This window comes from Bombus pyrosoma, linkage group LG7, assembly GCF_014825855.1.
Source record: "Bombus pyrosoma isolate SC7728 linkage group LG7, ASM1482585v1, whole genome shotgun sequence".
NCBI lineage: Eukaryota > Metazoa > Arthropoda > Insecta > Hymenoptera > Apidae > Bombus > Bombus pyrosoma.
In genome coordinates this window covers 14304192-14322954 of record NC_057776.1, presented here as the reverse complement: position 1 = coordinate 14322954, position 18763 = coordinate 14304192, and the positions used below count along the sequence as shown (strand labels likewise).

Below are 18763 nucleotides of genomic sequence, written 5' to 3'. Positions count from 1 at the left end.
AATTATTTCTATTAGTAGTGCTTTCGTACGAGTACAAACATTTGCTACTGCGAAATTGAAATGTAGAATCTGCTGTGGAAATATTTTTTATAGCCACTGTATATATAGAGAGTTATCGAACCCTTTCTTATCACGAACTACCACTAGCCTTTCCACCCCGTTCTACCTTTCCCAATCATTTTTCAGTTTTGCTTAACCATTGGCGACTCGGTTCGCATATTTTCAAGCGTCGATTTTTCACAATATCAGCGCGCACATTAGTTCCGTTAGAAAGTGAATGTCAAAGGTTCGCGTTACGTTTCACGGCAAATGGCGAGATAAGAAACGCCGGCCACGACTCGTTGCACTTCTTTTTTCTTTTTGCTTCTTCCCCTGTTAGCTGTTTGCCTTTACACCGGCTATTTCTACCAAACAGTAATGGCCTTTCAATTTACGAGAGGCAAACGCTGTAATTATGGTTGTTTCACTGTAATTGTTCTGATAATCTTTATTTTTAACAATGTGGAGCCAAGGACAGGGATTTTTGATCGACTTTCTGCAGGAACATTAATTGCTATTATTATATTCGATATTTGTTAAATTCTTCGTTTTTCCATTGTTACCGAAAAATATTTGCGGCACATGTTATTCGAATAATCGAATTTCTCATATGCGAACATTTTTTATACGAGGTATAATTCCTTTTAAATTATTTCGTAGATATTATTATCAAACGGGAACTTTCAAATAAAGATATAATAATTTATTTTATTATCCTTTCGTAATTTTGCTTACAACGTGTCGCCCATAATTTTTCATTGAGCGATAATTAATGTTCTAATAATCAAGATTTCACTGTATGACATTTATGCGTGCAAATGTGACAAATGTATTCATGTGTGGACCAAAGAACGATTAATAACACGCAGTAATATCGTACAAGTATACCTTGATAAACCGACATATAGGTACTACCATAAAAAAAGAAAACTTCTGTTGAGATGTTATTGATCGTGACATAATAAGAGAGATAAGTTTTCAGTTGAGTTGCTTTTGCGAAATATTATCTCTTTGACAGCTCTGCAGTCATTATGGTGGCGGCTGTATCCAAATAAATCTACTTAAGTATCAAAAACTTTTCTTGTTCTCCTTCTTCTTGATTGCATATTTATGTTCACTGATATAACTGAGTCTTTGTAATTAACAAGTAACTTCTTGCTAACTGCTGCAACACACAGAATAAACAGGAAAACTTTATGAAATTTCTTATGAAAATAAAATTCAGAGGTTGAATTTTTATTAAATTTTGTATTCTAATTTCTTTTTCTATTTAATTCAACAAACTTTATTCCACTTCAATATGATCAGAAAATATTCCTTCAAGGTACATTTTATAGCAATTAACGCAATATTTTATGCTCCTTTAATAGTAAGGAAAACATTGTGAAAACTAGATGAGACTTCTTAGAAACAGAAACATTTCTGTTCTGAGAACATTATGTTCTGCGAAAATCTAGGCATTAATAAATGATAAAAATTAGTTCAAAGATCCAAACGTGATATTATTGTCACTGATTCAAAGAAGATGTATGACATCATGTGACATCCTAAGGAGAAATTAAAATAATGATGCATGTAATTGCAAGAAATGAATATATCCAATACGAGGAAACGATGAGATTCACAGTATGTATATAACTGACATAAATTTATAAGACGTATTGTTCAAATTTTCCTTACACGTTCAGGTTCAGATGAAAAAGTTGTAAAACGCGACCATTTGCCATTTCTTAGCAATTCCGATTAATTGCAATTTTTTCAAAATATTGTTTACTATCGCCTAGTAAACTAACGCTTATAACGTCTCAAAAAGAAAAACATCTGGTGTAATTTTAAAAAAGTTATTTTGTTTTAGAGAGTGTACGAATACTTTTCTCCCTCGCCGTATATCGATAATATATTAATAGTATTCTTATTACTAAGAAAATAAATTATCACATATACAATAAACAATCGAAAAATAATACTCGGATAATAATTTTTGAAATACGTAATAATTATTTAAAAGATCAAAAAATTTAACAAGTCTCATTCTTATTATGAATCCTTCAATTATTTTAACGCTTATAATCTTTCCCACCGTGCTCTGTATAAAATTTATATCCCCTTCTATTTAAAAAATTGTTTTTTCGCGTTTTTTTGGCAATTATACACGTTGTTCGTCATTTCAAGTCCTTCAGAGTCTTAAGAGCTCGTTAAGATTCCAACAAGGGTGAGCCAGAATCGATCTCTTTGTTTTTCTCGAAGGTGCACTTTCGCAATTCGCAAGCTGGAGAAGCTCGTTCGTTTAAGAAGCGGGGAGTAAGTAACAGTAAATGTATAAAGATCATTGATATTCCTTTAATTGGATGGAACGCGTTGTTTTCGTCGTTCGGATTCTTTTCATCTGGCTTGAAAGTATACCGTTGCTTGTTCGCGAGAGAAGTGTGTCAGAATGCCTTTTTTTTTTATCTGTTAGTGAATCGAAAGGTTTGATCAGAGTGCATTACAATTTCGATTCCAATTTCACGCCGCCAGAAGCTCGGATATATTTATTCATACAGATTTCGTAAGTGAAGTGTACATTTGCATATAGGGTTACAGATGTGGAGAATGGTTACTGAATACAATATCGTTTAGAAACAATGGCTTGGATTTAGCGAAGTTCTGATATACTGGTATACCATAATATATAAAGACTTTGATAGAATTTTAATTTCAATTAAATCAGATTTCAATTAAAATTTGGGAAGTTTAACCGAAACACTTAAAGAAACGTTAATAACGTCAAAGGTTCTAATCTTTAATGTCTAAAGATTTTAATCTTGAACGTTTGAAGATTTTGATATCTAATCTTATAACTTATCTATCAACTTAATTGTGGACTACGGACATATTCTCGATCAACTAAATATCTGACATTGATTCCGTTTCAATTAGTATATTTTCTCTTTTTTTTTAATATATTATTCCATTAATGCGTGATATACGAGCCTCCGAGAAACCAAACTGACCAACTCCACTTTTTGTTAATTAATTAATTGGTAACGTCGTTGCATCGCTATTTTCATCAGCCGATTAACGTTCAATTCTCAAACAGCAAATGACGCAACTCGCACAAATTCATCGACGTCGCAAGGAAATGTTCGAAATGAATAGTAGTAAATTCTAAAGTAGCTTTAAAAAACAATGTTTATAACATCATCGCTTTACCGTATTTTTCTATTTATGTTGATCAACGTGGTTGATTAGGCAGATAATTTATACATTCAACGTGTTTGTTTTCGAACGTGATTGTTTAGGCAGATAATTTATACATTCAAACAAATAGATTCAACCGGCAAGAGTGCATTTAATTAGACACTAGCTATAATTTCGTTCCAATAATTGCAGTTCGAACGAATACAGTTCCACTGTACGGCAATGAAAGCGTTAACTAACACAACGAAATCGCCTTGCACTATTCAAATGGCGAAAAAACGGCACATCGCGAGATCGGAACACCCGTTACGTACCGACACGCATGCCGTTGCACTCCGCGCGGCAAGGACGCAATCTGGAACAGCCGCAAACGGACTTCACTGCTTGAGAGATCGCTGATTGTGACTGGTTGCTGGCCACATCTTACACGTCCGGATTCTACAGAGAATAAATGCATAAACGACACCACGAGAAAGTCCACTATGTTTCTCTGTTCTGTTTTTCTATCCTAATGCTTCTAATGCGTTACATCAACTGTTTCTTTTTCATTTTCTCTCTTGGTAGCTTCGATTAATATCCTGTTTAATATCCGGTGTCCTTCCACGCGAGCATCTCGTTATAGAGTGAAAAATATCGGTCGTTTGTACGTGAACGAAGAATCGATCTTCATGGCGAATTAACGGTGACTCGCGAATACTATGCAAAGGCACGGGATAGGCGTAAATCATTCCTTAAGGACGATCCATGAATGTTGCATACGAATAGATTTTACGGCGCATGCAGTGGCTACAGAAAATATCGTAGCGTATTAGTTTGTTGACTCCGATATATTAAATCTCGTATCATTTTAATAGTGTTTTTATATGAGTGCAAAAGTTTGATACTACGAAGATGAAATGTTCTAACGAAACACTTTGAAGATTATAAAGAAACGCTTGATTGGAGGATAGGGATGTGTGCAAATATGTACTTTTTGTAGCCGCTGTAAATTCAACGATATTAATTGTGTAGATTTTAATTATGGTATGTAACGCTTTGTTAAGTTTGTCGATTTTAACTGTATTTTAGAGTTGGGTTGGGTTTTCGTGTAGCGTGTCTAAATGCAACCGAGCTTCGTGAATTTTCTTCAGACAACTATCGACAATGTAGGACCAGACTCTTTTGAGACGTAAGGGCACATTCATTTTTATTTTGTATTTTACACAGAAGAGATTCGTGAAAAGGTTTTACGTTGCGCAGTAACGTTTGCACAAAAAATACGTTTTTGTTTATTTCCTTAAATAATAATATAAAGCAGTTTAGAATGTTATAAAGAAATAGTTTATACGTAACCATTGTATGGCGAAACCTCGTTGATGATTGGAATAGGAGCTCGAGAATTTTAAAAGTTGAATTTTGCGCGATTAAAGACGTCCGATACAGTGTCATCGTAGTTGGAAGTTTTAACACAAGATTATGAAAAGTTCATTTTAGTAACAAATGAAGTAAGGAGGAAGATTAAAAGTTCGTTACGTTCTTTAATGTCTTTTTTTCTCGTAAAAAGGTTCAATTTAAGCTGTAGAAATTTAAACCGTGTATCAAACTTCCTACTCACACTCCACAACGAATTAATCATACTTTAGCAACTTTTTAATTTATCATACATCAAGATACTTCTTATTTCGAAATTTTTCATTTGTAAAACTACACAAAAGGAATTTTTCGTTAATTCTTTTGTTAAATCTTTTTGTGTTTCATCCAAGGTGTGTTGTTACATTTTTTGGGAAACGTTCATCCCGCGCACAGTACTCGGTAAGTTTCTCGCCATTTTCATAATTTTTTATAAACAGATTGTATTACATGCTCTGCCTATGAATTTTCATTCTTCTCTCCCTCGCGTTTCCCACGATCTTATTTTTCCCAATGACTGTAACGAGCGTAGAATTGCGAGATTCGTTGCGATTTATAAGCTTCTCCAGCGTACAGTTAGTATGAATCATGTTTCGATGGTCCATAGCACCATCCGGCATCTCGAGTAATTCAATCTCAGCATTCCATCGTGATCATTCACGATTTTTTATTTTAAAAATTCAGCTCGATTCGATAGCTCAACAATTCGATTCATTATGTTAAAAGTTACATAAAATTCAAATTATTAAATGTTCTTTTCTTCTAGACATTATCCTTCATTAATTTAACGAGCTATCTTTTATTCATCTTGTTTTTGCGACTCGTGAGCTTTTTTTGTTATCGTGCGATTGCTATGTAAATAAGTTTTCTAGGGAATGTTGAATAATTTCCAAATTTATTATGATTTATTAAAGACCTGGGCGAATATAACTAGATATCCTTAATTGTGTTCCTTGGTTTACCTTGGAACGAAATTTCTGATACCAGTTTTTTTCCCAATAAACAGTTTTTTTCAAGGTTACTTTCGATTTCCAAGTTTGATGCTTTTAATTTTAAATCTGTTACCGGAGATCTGTTATTCTTTTATATGTCTTGAAAGTATCAACAAATATGATAAAAAGGAAATATTTTTAAAACGACGATTGAGGATTTATTGTTTATAATTTTTATTTACTGTAATTTATAAATATTTACTCAAGGAAAAACAAATTGTTTAATAATAATCGCACGATGGTTTTATTATTAACTAACAGTAAATTTGTTTAAAAAACGAAACAAATTAAAAACATATAAGTTTTCAACTTTATTTTATAATACATCATCGAGAATATGCTATTGTATTCGATACATTCTGAGCGTGTAAGGAATGTAGATACATACATATACAATTCGAAAAATGTGTTAAGGCTGAGGAGCAATTAGCAAATAGAAAACTAATTGTATAATATATGGAATAAACTAAACCCAATTTTTTACGAACTTTATTATACATTAATTCTGTACAGCTTTATTATTAACATACTTTAAATGTAATTCAACAATATATAGCTTCTATATTATTTCATATTACATACTATATATTACAAAAATAATTTTAATAAAATTCCTATGTCTGTTCTCCAAAATCTCAAAAGCACAGCCACATATTAAAATCGAAAATTTTTTCTATTAAAGAATTCAAGAAACAAATCGCTCGATGACAAAAATTTCCTGTCCCAATTAACCGTTTAACACAAGCTTCAATCAGCAGAATTAAGGTAGGTCATGCAGATCTAATCTACTCATACTTATCAGATAAACACGAAGCTTAATCAGTGAGTCATTTTATGTACCAACTACCATCCAGCACGTTCTATTAGAGCACAAAAACTATAAAATTGCTTGCGAGAAGAACAGAAACGTATATACGAACATCCTAATAACTCCTCGACTCCTCGAAAGTGTACTTTATACTGGCATAAATTTTCGTTCACTATATGTGTATGTACGCCATAACCAATACAGTATTGAATGTAAATTTGAATTTACTATTGAACGGAAGAAGATAAGTTTGAATGAGTCGATTAGCGTGATGCGATATGTCTAGGTTTAACACAGTAACAATTATCAGAATCTGATTATATCCGCAATTTTGGCTAAGAATCGATTCCATACATATACTAAATAACCGCTTGAGGAATGAAATTCAAAGGAAAACTTAACGAATTTTAGGTAATTTTTATTCACATCAAAAATATACCGAAGATCGTAAACTAGCATACTTTTAGTTAACGATTTCTACATGATGAATGATCAACCACACAACGTGCTTCAACGTTGAGACAATGTTAAGACCAATTGAACAAAAATTAAATTTCCATGAAGAATTAACAAATTGGAGGTCTACAAATTTTTAACGCTACTTTACATCATGAGAAATATATAAATTCGTTCGATGTTTAAATCAATAAATAAGAAAATTGATATGTGAAGTTGTGATTAGGGGTGGTTTGCCCCAATTTACCCTCTGTGCGCAACAAACGTACAAGGGGTGAGCAGCCGTGGCCGAGTGGTTAAGGCGTCTGACTCGAAATCAGATTCCCTCTGGGAGCGTAGGTTCGAATCCTACCGGCTGCGAATATTTTTTTTCCACCCTAACACACCCCATTTAACTCGAACCCCTCCAATCGATTCCTTCTTCGCGTATAATCACCCTTCCCTTTGTAAAACGACCGGGTTTCACGATAACTCGAGGACCGATCGTCTTTCACCATTAACTTCTTCGTCACGCGTATGTACTTTTACGATTCAAGCACGTTCGTTCTATCCACTCGAAAGTAAAGGCAGAAGCGGCGGAATTAGTGAAAGTAGTAAAAACACCGTGAAGGAACAAGTCCGACGCTTGAAACTGCGTCGAATTGTTCGTAAGCATCAATAGTAACATTATGTTAAATTACCTGCGATTATGGTGGTGCGCGTTTGGATTTAATTATATAGTCGGTTTTTAATGGTAATTATGGTAACGCTGTTTTATGGAGGAGTGAATGGTAGGTTGTTTGAGGAGTTAGTTATTACTAGACTCTATGCTTATGTAGTTCTGGGAAATTTCAAGACGCGAAAATGTACAAAATGTGCATAATTTTTAAACGCATATATATGGTAATATAAAATGTAGAGTATCGAGGTTGTGATATTTAGATGATGAAGTAAATTTCTAACTAGGTCGTGTTTCTTTACTTTTGTTCGTAAAGGTATGAGATTGCGTAGACGTTCAAAGTATATATTTATCACTGCTAAGCATTGCACGTATTTTATAATTTCATTTTATTATATTTGATCAATTATTGCATGGATTTTAATGAGCACAAATATTAATTTTAAAGCAACGTGATCTATGCTAACTGTCTAACAATGTGCTTCAAAGTTATTACAACATATTATACGAGTGTTGTTGGTTTAAAATAAAAAATTAGTATAGCTTTTCTTATTCCAATTATAGTTCTGATTTAGTGAGACCTTATTTCTACTGCACCTTTAATTTTACGACTACATCCGTTTACATTATAAAGTAGTAAAAATGTTTATTATAGTCAATAAAAATCGATCGTATAAAAGTGTTCCGAAGAAAAAATTCCTATAGACTTCGTTAAAAAAGATAAAATTTATTAGCGCATTTTTATTCAATTTATTAAAATCGTTAATATCTATATAAATCAATAACAATAAATGCAATTAAAGTGCAAGAAAGAATTCTAATTAAAAAGTACATATGTTAATTATCATTTGGATCCATATTATATCTTTTGTAATTCTTGCACATAATTAATGGAGAGGGTAGGCAAATTCCAATTAAATTGCATCGTTACAAGTATCAAAGAAATCATAAGGACGTCGTGTATACCGTTCTTTTGTAAGCATGTTCTCATTCCGGCACGTACTTTACGTGACACACACGTGTGTTGTAAAATTATGCTTAATATGCTTAATAATTAAAAATTGGTAATTCAACAAAGAACGCGAAAAGTCGGCCCACGGAATGTAGTTATTTCTACAACAGAAGAAGGAAATGCCGGACTGGCAATTTGTTTCATCACTTTCTCTCTAATTTGTTTTGCAATCGTCGACGTATTTAAACAGCTTCCTACATTCCGACCCGCTTAAATACCCACTCATCGAACCATTATTAATCCCTAGCGTGTTCAATAATATTGAAAAGAATCTTCATAAAATATTTATTTTCCTTCTTGATAAATTAGTTGAATAGTTTTGATTTCAGAGTGAAGGAAATAATAATAAGTTCTGAAAGAAATTATGAGTATATGTAAAAATTGGTAAGAACGTGTTTTAAATGATAAATTGAAAGTTGAATATTGATTTTAAAGTAACAATTATAAATTAAGTGGTACAGATATATATGTGTACAGTGGAGAAGAAAATAGAAAGAAGATATAAAATAAATAGGATACGAACAAACATTATTTTTTATTAACTTTGTGTTTATAACACGCAATTTATCATTAACATATTCTTTGGAATAGACGACTATCACCGAGTTGGTAAAAAGTCAGATATATAAATATTCCTATTATATATTTTTTGAGTAAAAAATAAAAAATTTTAACGAAAAATCAATACCTAATATACATATACCTGAAAGTATTATTTGCATTTCAAATTAAGCAATATATAATCAAAATTACAGGATCTTGTCTCTTCTAATTACTTCATCACTTCCATCGTTTTCCAAATATGAACAGCGATCTAATCATCTCCCATAACAGTCACAAGTTACATAGAAATTCAATCTCGCACGATTATTTAAGTTAATGTTATTGATGAAATTGTACAAGTCACGAGTCGTAAATTGCTACTAATTTTCTTGCATAAGAACAGCAAAGTAGGCAATGAATCAGTCAAAAAGTTTGCAAACAAATTTTACAAACTACAAACGTACAAACCACCTAATTATTCTATTCAACGTAACATCTTGAAGGTATAAAAGAGAAATCTATGTATAACCTGCTTGTCAATTCAGTGTATAAGAGCAGCAAGTTCGATGATGAAACAAATGAAGTTCTGCAAGTAAATGTCGCAAATTATAAGTCAGCTGATTATTGCGAAACCATTAAAAAAAAAAAAAAAAAAAAAAAAAAAAAAAAAAAAAAAAAAAAAAAAAAAATAGGTGTACAACCAATGATTTGTAATGCGCCAGTTCACTAACATTATTAGTCGGTATATTATTACACCATACCGATGTTAACCAAAATGAATGCCAGTGAATCGATCATCGGTCTCATGGCGAAAAAACGTGTTTCCTTCTGACCAGAAAAGGGTGGCCCGGCTAGGAAAAGTAGATCAATTAACAACAAGCAATTTCATTCATTACGTGGTTGGATACGGAATGCGACTGGAACTATTAAAGCTGCGAGAGTTAGCCGCGACGTTTTGCTTTTGCCAGACGACCGGCCATTTAACGGTCCGCTATAATTGAGCACGATGAAAAATCCCGCTCGAATTACCGGCCGGATCTTCTTTATTCATTGATTATTCGCTTCTTGCCGCGTTTCTTTCCACGAGCTCACCTGAATTCCTAGATAATTCGCTGGCCGTCGCGATTGGCAAACCGCGATCGCGGTTTCGACGTGTATCGTAGGCGCGTAAATGTCATAATCGCGGCTATCGCGGAAACGACGTTTAAACGCTGCTACGTTAATCGTTGCTGAGCTATCAAAGCGAGGTTTTTTACCTACGGGGAAATACCTGTTGGCATTTCACGTAGAAACGATGCCTATCTTTGCTTATTTACGCTTTTTAAAAAAACTACGTTTCGCGTCTTTTACAAACACTTGGGCGGAGAATCAATTCAAGAAACGCGAATATGGTAGTGACCACGTCATAGATTCAAGGAAAGTGTAGGAGTTCGTACGATTTCTTAAAGAGGAGCCGACAACAAGGTAACAAAAAACGTAACCCCAAAAAGCGAAGATGTCCAATAGAAGGGAAAAATACATTTCTGTTAATTCTAGCTTATTATTCTAATGTATTAGAATCTAATTCTAAGTTCTAATAAATTTCATCGTTTATCGCTTGAACGCTATGGATCTCCAAATATGTATGTGTGTCAATAATATTTTAATATTCGATAATAATACGATAAGAATGAATTTGTTAATAAATTAATAAAATAGATAATTATTCGGATTATTAGGATATATTTTTATCTAAAATCTTTCACCGATTATTAGAATGCGAAAAATTTGAAAAAATTCGTTTCCATTTTAGCAAGGCTTTTAGTGTCAAGAAAATATTCCTTGGCATTTGACGTGGAAAATGATGGTTATCTTTATCAGTTTATTTACACATTCCTCGGTTTCATGGAGCAAAGTGTAAATACTCTTTACTGGTTTTAAATGCTTGAGGTTAATTATCTGTGTATTGTATAGTGCTAGAAAAGACGTAAATGTGATTGATTCCTCAGAGTTCGTTAGAGTCATAAAATGGAAACGACAAGGATAATATCTCGTACCGTTTTATGAGCGTTATTCTCCTTGATGGATTCTTAAGATGAGTTACCGTAATGTATCAAATACATATAATATAACACATCAAAATTGATGTTTTCGAGTTGTGTCAATCTTAAAGCAAAGTTATGATATAGTGATAACGCCTATTTTTCTGTTGATTTTTCTATTGATAGTGTCTTTCCTTTTTTTATAGACTGCAGTAAAATGGTTATGTAATTTGTGTCTTTATATGTCTGAGCAATGTACGGTCATAAACTGACGGATTTAAAAATAAAGAGCTGAAGTTTATGCGTGTGATTGACGCGTCGATCCACGTTTATATTGCTAAAAACCTATTTGAATATGAAAGTCGACAAAAGGACCAGTTATCGGCGCATCGAAACTGTTAATATTTTTTATTAAAAATTCGTATGTTTCCAAATATAGATTTAATACTTTTTATCGATCATATGTAACACCGTAGGCAAAGTTTTATAACGAGTATCTTAACTCTCAAAGATCGCTCTTTGTGCATTTTTTGTTATAAAATTGTATAGATTCCTCTAGCTAATCAAGTCTTATTGTACACAGCATATATGGTAATTTTTATTACGCTCATTTTTTTCTCCGTTATTTAGATTATGCTCTGAATATTCCATCTACCATTAATCCGAACGCTTCCTTGCTACATCTACTTTCTTCTACAAATCCCAACATACATGCATACGCATGTATGTAACACAATAATAAGCACAGGAGGTGGCAAATTGTATCCCATTGCATGGTACTTCGTAACCTTCTAATTGCATATCATGTAAAGCATGAATTATCGTTTAATGTTATTACCAAAGATTCTTAGCATACATTTATCACATTGCATATTCATTAAGGGTCACGCGCCTTTCAAACTCTCTATCAGTAGCGTAGATAAATAGATACGCGTACGACATACTTTTTCGGTAATGCTTATAATGCACATTAATTACAATTCGCACACTGTACATTATACACACGTAATTATAAATTATAATATACATACGCACTATGCAAAATTGTTAATTACGTATATGTATTATACAGGCATATGTGTATATTGCGTAATATATATTTAAATACTACGCAATATCATTGACAATTTCAGATTTTATAATATAATTTCGCAACAGATTCTTCTTAGTGATAAATTTTCATCACGATATTACGTAAATATAAACTAATAAAAAATGATAATTGAAAAATTGGAATGGTGAGGACCATGTAAATACTAAAAACATAAATCTCCGACTTTCTTTGCGAGAAAAGATGTAAATTCCACTCTGAATATGGCAATGAAAGTTATAAACGTTAGAATAATTTATTTCAACTATTAAGGCTATCTCAAGATCATGAAAAGATGAAAGTATAATTTTCAAATAAATCAGTTTAACCAACCTCATACATTTTTTATCATACGTTCTTCTTTTAAATCTGTAAACACGATACATTCTGAAAATCTATAGCGTTCGTCCGACGAACAACGTAAACGACAAAATAAACAGAAATGTGCCTTTCCTTTTTTCTTGTCGTTACCGAAATTCTTCACTTTTTCCGTCCACATCGTTTACTATTTCAGTTGCGTTATAACGCGACAGCAGAAACTCACAATTACTTTACGATATCCATTAAACGCAAGAAAACAATTTTAACGCCACGAGAAAGAAGCCAAGACGTACAACTCGCCAAATTGCCAAGATTCTGAAAACCACAATGTCTTTGGCACCATCAATCTTCATCCCGAATGTTTAGAACCACCGTGAGATTAGAATAAAACCTCACGCCAAATCTCCATACAATTCATTGTGGCGATCTCTAAAGAGGTTAACGAGCTACAAACTGCCTAAAATTCAGCCAGCAATTTTGTTCACGGAGCTGGTTGTCGACCTCGACCTTATCGTCTAAAAACAGGAAGTTCTAAGAACTAGTCACGATTCCACGATTCTCATACATATGCTTCTTTATAGTCCCCTATATCCGCTTTATAAGAATTTCTGACTATCTTTAATGAGTGTTTTGATTCGTTTTTCAAGGACCTTTGACTATCTTCAAAAGTGTGTTGTCCAATGAGTTTGCACCTATTCTTCGTCGGTATCGTTCACGACACGATTACAATGGAAAGGTATTTTCAAATTCAGAGTTCTCTTGATTCTTTTCTGATTTCTACTAGACTGCGCGTTATTATTATAAATTTATATTTTTATGAACGCAACTGCATAAACAGAAATTAAAGGGACATTCGTGTTATCTGTTAAAAACGATAACTGTGCTATCACTTTAAAGCGATCACTGCTCGTTTAAAGGATAAACGATATAACTGTGGATCATATAATAGGAATTCATTAATTTCCCTCACTGTCTATTATTTTCCACGCTCGCATAATAGGTAATCACATTCAAATTACTAGGTTTAACCAACAAAGATTCACTGGAACGCATATTAATTAACATTTTATCGGATTAAATGAAGATCAGATAAATAAAGTTCCAGTGTAAAATAAAGCGAAAGTTAGAATTTTCCAGTAAATATAACGTGTCCTTATACCAGTAGATAGTAACGTAAGTTACAACTAGTTCGCCAATTGGCATTCGCTGTCATTAACACGTCGACTGCCACGAACAAAAATGCGAACAAATAAAAATCAACCTAAATAGAAGTCTATATTAATTTTCGCAAAAATACCTATATGTTTTCAGTACGCATAAAAAAGGAGAAAAATCTGAAAATCGTTACTTTGTTCGATTTAATAGTTCCGATGTTCTAAAGAAATTAGTAGCGTGAATTCTCAATGACCAACGTGACAGTCAACGATAGTTACGTAACATATCAACAATCACGAGCCGCGACAGTCAGTCGTCTGCCATACACGAATATTTATAATACAACCAATGGACATCGTATGGGTCGATATCGTCGATCGGTCGAAGGTCGAGAACACGACTTAGTTTGAAGAGAGCCGTTGATGGACTCGGTATCGGTCGGTGTGCTCGTCGGTTGCTGGTTAACTGTAAAATGGCGAGTTCCGCTATTCCGTTGGTCGGAAAAAGGACGACGAGGCGTCTCGAGAGGCGTGTGGGGCACCAAGGTGATCGTACGGCCTTGTGTCACGTGTTCGTCCATTAACGTCGCCTCGTATGTAGGCTATGAGCAAGAGACCGAGAGTTCACGCGTGTGCATCTCTGCCGCGTGGAAACCCGAGTGTTAGAGAAGTCGTGCGTTTCTTCGTTTCGTTTGATTCCTTCGCGTCCCGTTTCGATCATATCCTTGGTAGAACACGACCACGCTCTGATGCGCTTTCACCGAGCCGTGTCGCGGTTTGCGATTATTATCATCCGGCTGTATTCATGCCCCTGCTGAATCATCTCACTACTTTCTGGGTCAATAGTCTCTCCACGCGACCACCTGAAGGATCTTGGAATTTGGTTGGTTGGCAGATTTAGACTTCCGTTGGTGATCGTTGATCGATCGTTCGGTGGAAAGTCGTAAAGTATACACATAGTTCGGTCGATGTTTCTTTGAATGTAAGGTTGCGGATATTTATGGAAATAAATGCGTCAATTAGAAAAATAAAACTTAAATGCAGATTTATTTCCTTGAAATATTACAGTATGTTGTCTCTATCTTTGATATTTTAAGAAACTGGTGATTAGCCTGCCGATATTTATGAAAAGTAAGGAATTATCTTTGACATAGTATTATAAATATTATAGATGTAGAATGGTAGATTATTCTAAGTGTTACAATATAACGAGTACGATACACTGTCTTAAATACTTGAGATCTGAAACAGCAAATACGCATTCTACGTGTTTCTGAATCTCCAAGTATTTAAATACATAAAAATCGTAGTCCAATAATTAGGTTGTTGTAAGATATTCAAAATTTGATATTTGTTAGAATGTTTAATAGATGGAACAAATCTCTGTCTAGATGACGGCTTATTCGTTATGTTCGTTCAAATATAAATTTGGATAAGTCTACTGATTATAATGTTCGAGATGGAAATTTGATGGATATTTGAAATAAAAGGGATCATGTAGATTGTATAGTTTAATTTCTGGTTTGAAGAAAATTCTGTGTTTGCAACATTTGTTTTAGCTTATCGTGGGAAATCTCAAACAGTCAAATTTCGCTTTCTTGATTTAATTATGGCATAGCTTTCTATCAATGTGAGAAGGTACCAGGTAACGAGATACGCGAGCATAATCGTTTCTAAAGTTCCAAAATAAGCAGATCAATTAATAATCATAGTTTATCCGGTGAATAATAGTTCGTAGCAAACATCACTTTAAAATATCAAGAAAATTATATCTTTGACATCTTTAATAATGTCAATGACTTATAAAATGTTTGTAAATCGTTTTGTTTCATAAGAACAATAAAAATTGTTAAATAAATGTATTGTCCGTAGGAAACAATCAATTCCGTGGGCGTAAAAATTGACTAATGACAAGTACATCCATCATGCGAGGCGGAAAGTTCAACAAATCATATTTTACGGTTTCTGAATGATTGCAATTGCTAGAGTTTGGAGGAGAGTAATAGATCGTGTCTGTTACGAAGGCGTTTTCGAGTGATCAGATATCTTGTCTTTCACGCTTAAAAGATTAACTGATTAATTGTTTAATAATTAACTATAGACTCGCGATTCGTATACTTAATTAGTATAGTCAAGCGCCAAACGTTAATATACTAGCAACCGCTAATTAGTTGAATCATTAATAAGTAGTAAAAAATTTCTACTAATTAGTTCTGTCTACGTAAGCGAGCTTTATTGTGATTTTCATGGGATCGACGCTGCGTTTTAGGAGAATTTTAATTTTGGTTCTAATTTTATTTTCCACGAAAGTGTTTCAAATTTCTATTGGCAAAATTTGATTCGAAAGATAATTCCAATTTCGTGGAAATTATAATCGCGAAGAAATTGTAATTATATAAAATATCTGTTCAATCCCAGGAGAATTTCAATTGTATGGAATTTAATTCGAAGGAGCATTTCATTTCATAAAACTCCGATTCTACGGGATGTCGATGTAATTCTAGAACATTAAATTTCGCGAAACCTTCGGAGCAATTTTATTTGATGAAATTTCCAATCCTGATAGAATTTGACGAATTTTTACGAAATATTCATGTGACTACGGGGAAAATTTCATTTGGCGGAGTCCTAAGATAATTCTAATCTTAGCAGAACGTTGGTTAGTCCCATGATAGCTGCTCTTAATTTTGACAAAATCGCAAAATTTTTTATTTTAGAAGGACTATAATCCTATAGCCTACTCATTTTCAAAAAAAACTATATCATCATAATTCTAAGATAACCAACAACAATAAAAATCTTAAAAATTCAAAATCAAATCATTAAAAATCCAATCTTAAAAATATTTTCGGCCGTTAAAAACTTCTCAAACCCCTAATAGAAGTAGTATTATATATAGTATTTGGAGTAATATTCTCCAAGGTTTAGAAGGAAAGAAATTTTAGCTATCGCTCGTTTTAATTATTCATTCAAAGAACCTAAATCTTATATAAATTAATAAATAATAAATTAAACTAGAGATATAAACTATTCAGCTGAAACTAAGAATATCCCATTTTAGTCTACATTTTTGATATCGAACGTTCTTGCTGACTGCAGCTCCTCTTTTTGAATTTCCCTAGTTTGAAAGTTTCTAACGATATTCGCCGAATATTGCTGCAAATATTATAGTCATCTATAATATCCATTATAGTGCAACATTATTGAATAGCGCAACTCTAACAGAATTTAATACCTACAGTGCAGCTTTAATAGAACTCTAAAATTGACCTAAACAAACACAAACAATAGAACTTCGTTTACATGAACTCCACCTAATTGAACGAAATTCTAGTTGCTGGCCAACTAACTGAATTATTGGTTGCATTCGCTTATCTGGACGTGAACTATTATACGAAGATCATAGGAGAAGAACGTAATAACATCGTAATAACAACGATAAATACATCTTTGTTAATTTTCTGACTTTAATGCCATTTTATGACCAAAGAGTGGTATTTTATTACGACATGGTTGAAAATGGGAGCAAGCTGTTAGGTTCGAAGTTAGAAGTCTCATAAAAACAGCTCTCTAAACTTTTCAAAATTTTCAACTTTCGCAAGAATTAAATCCTATATTTGCGGTATCTCAGGTTTCAAGCACGTTTTCAATAGTACGTTGCACTTTGAAGCGGCCACGAAGTCGGCTCTTTAAGTTGATGAAGTTTTGCGAAAACCGAACGCGCAAACATTAAGACAAGCAATAATACTTGAATATCTTCGATATTTTCATATTTCCGAGAGTAAAGTAAATAAAGGGACATTTTTGGTATAACAACGTGTAAAGAATGAAAAATACGACTTATTATGTCTTCTTTTATAGTTTTCGTATTAACATCAATTACATGAATTATTTGTGCCATAGAAAGTTTATTGTACTGCAACGCGTAAATTTCGGAAATATATTATCCCGATGTGTTGACAGCAATATGATTATTTGCATCGATCTCCGATGCACTATCGACCTATGTGGCTCCTATAGAAATGTTGGAGCATACCTGCGATGACCTCGCGAGTCAGACGAGGTCATCGTCGATGATCAATCGGGGTTGGCACAGGCTAAATGCAGACAATGGCCTTACGAAAGGTTTCTCTGCTAGGCGAACTCTTTAAAAGTCGATATTAGAGAATGCCTCGCGAGCTAGTGTCTTTGTTCGTGCTCTTTTGAGCCGCTCCACTCCGTATGAAAGACTATTACGACTGAATATTAGCTTTTACACCAATGAAAATTTATCATCGACCTGCAATCTGGGAAGAGTTTAACGTATTATATTACAAATATCGAATCGTTTCTCGTGATAAATTTGCAGCGTTGGTCGAACGTTCAACTTTCTTCGATACTACTTTAATAACTTGCTATCTTTAACGTCGGAATTCTTCTTTCGTAAGCAATCGACAACAGAAGGAAGCTAACGAACAAGAAGGACACGGGACGCACAATATTACAATAAATATTGTATATAAAAAGACACTCAATACTAGCTTATTCTTTAAGAGGCGATTATTCTACAAAACACATTAATCAAAAATCCTGTAATTTGAAAGGATTTTGCGGAGTTAATGTTAGCTGAAAATTAAAAAACCATAGGATTAACGTCGTCACGGATTAAATCTCCTTGCAATTAAGAATTTCGTCGAATTAAATTGTACCCCGATGTTACGTAAATATTTCGTAGTATTCAAATTCCATTAGGGTAACTCTCATTCGAATATGCGATTTCTGCGCTGTGCACGCTCAATGATTTCTAGGACTGAACTGTTGTTTTGCGCATTAGCCAAATTAGGTCTTCCGCAAGTAGAAAATCTGTCCTCGCTTTTAATGGATCGCATTCTGTCTATGTATCAGCGTATTCGCACATCTAGCTACTTTAGCACTACGGATACTGATTTCTGAGCATCGAGTATCGACAAAATCGAATTACCAGCGAGGACTTACCAACAAGATTTCCCTGAAAAGTTTCGACGAGGAATGAAACGAATGACAGAATCTTTAATTGGAGAAACCTGTGGGGAAAGGTGAAGTCTCTAGCAAAGAAATCTATATGCTTCTAAACAATGACCC

At 33.4% G+C, this 18763-nt stretch overlaps 1 protein-coding gene and 1 non-coding gene across 4 annotated transcripts in view; one reads left to right on the top strand and one right to left on the bottom strand.

The window, feature by feature from the left end:
- Nucleotides 1-18763, bottom strand: part of LOC122569141 (class A basic helix-loop-helix protein 15-like) — a 257562-nt gene that overhangs the window by 165775 nt on the left and 73024 nt on the right. The gene's annotated exons all lie outside the window — the stretch shown is intronic.
- Nucleotides 7143-7224, top strand: Trnas-cga. The gene has a single exon. It is a non-coding gene; the product is annotated as a tRNA-Ser (tRNA).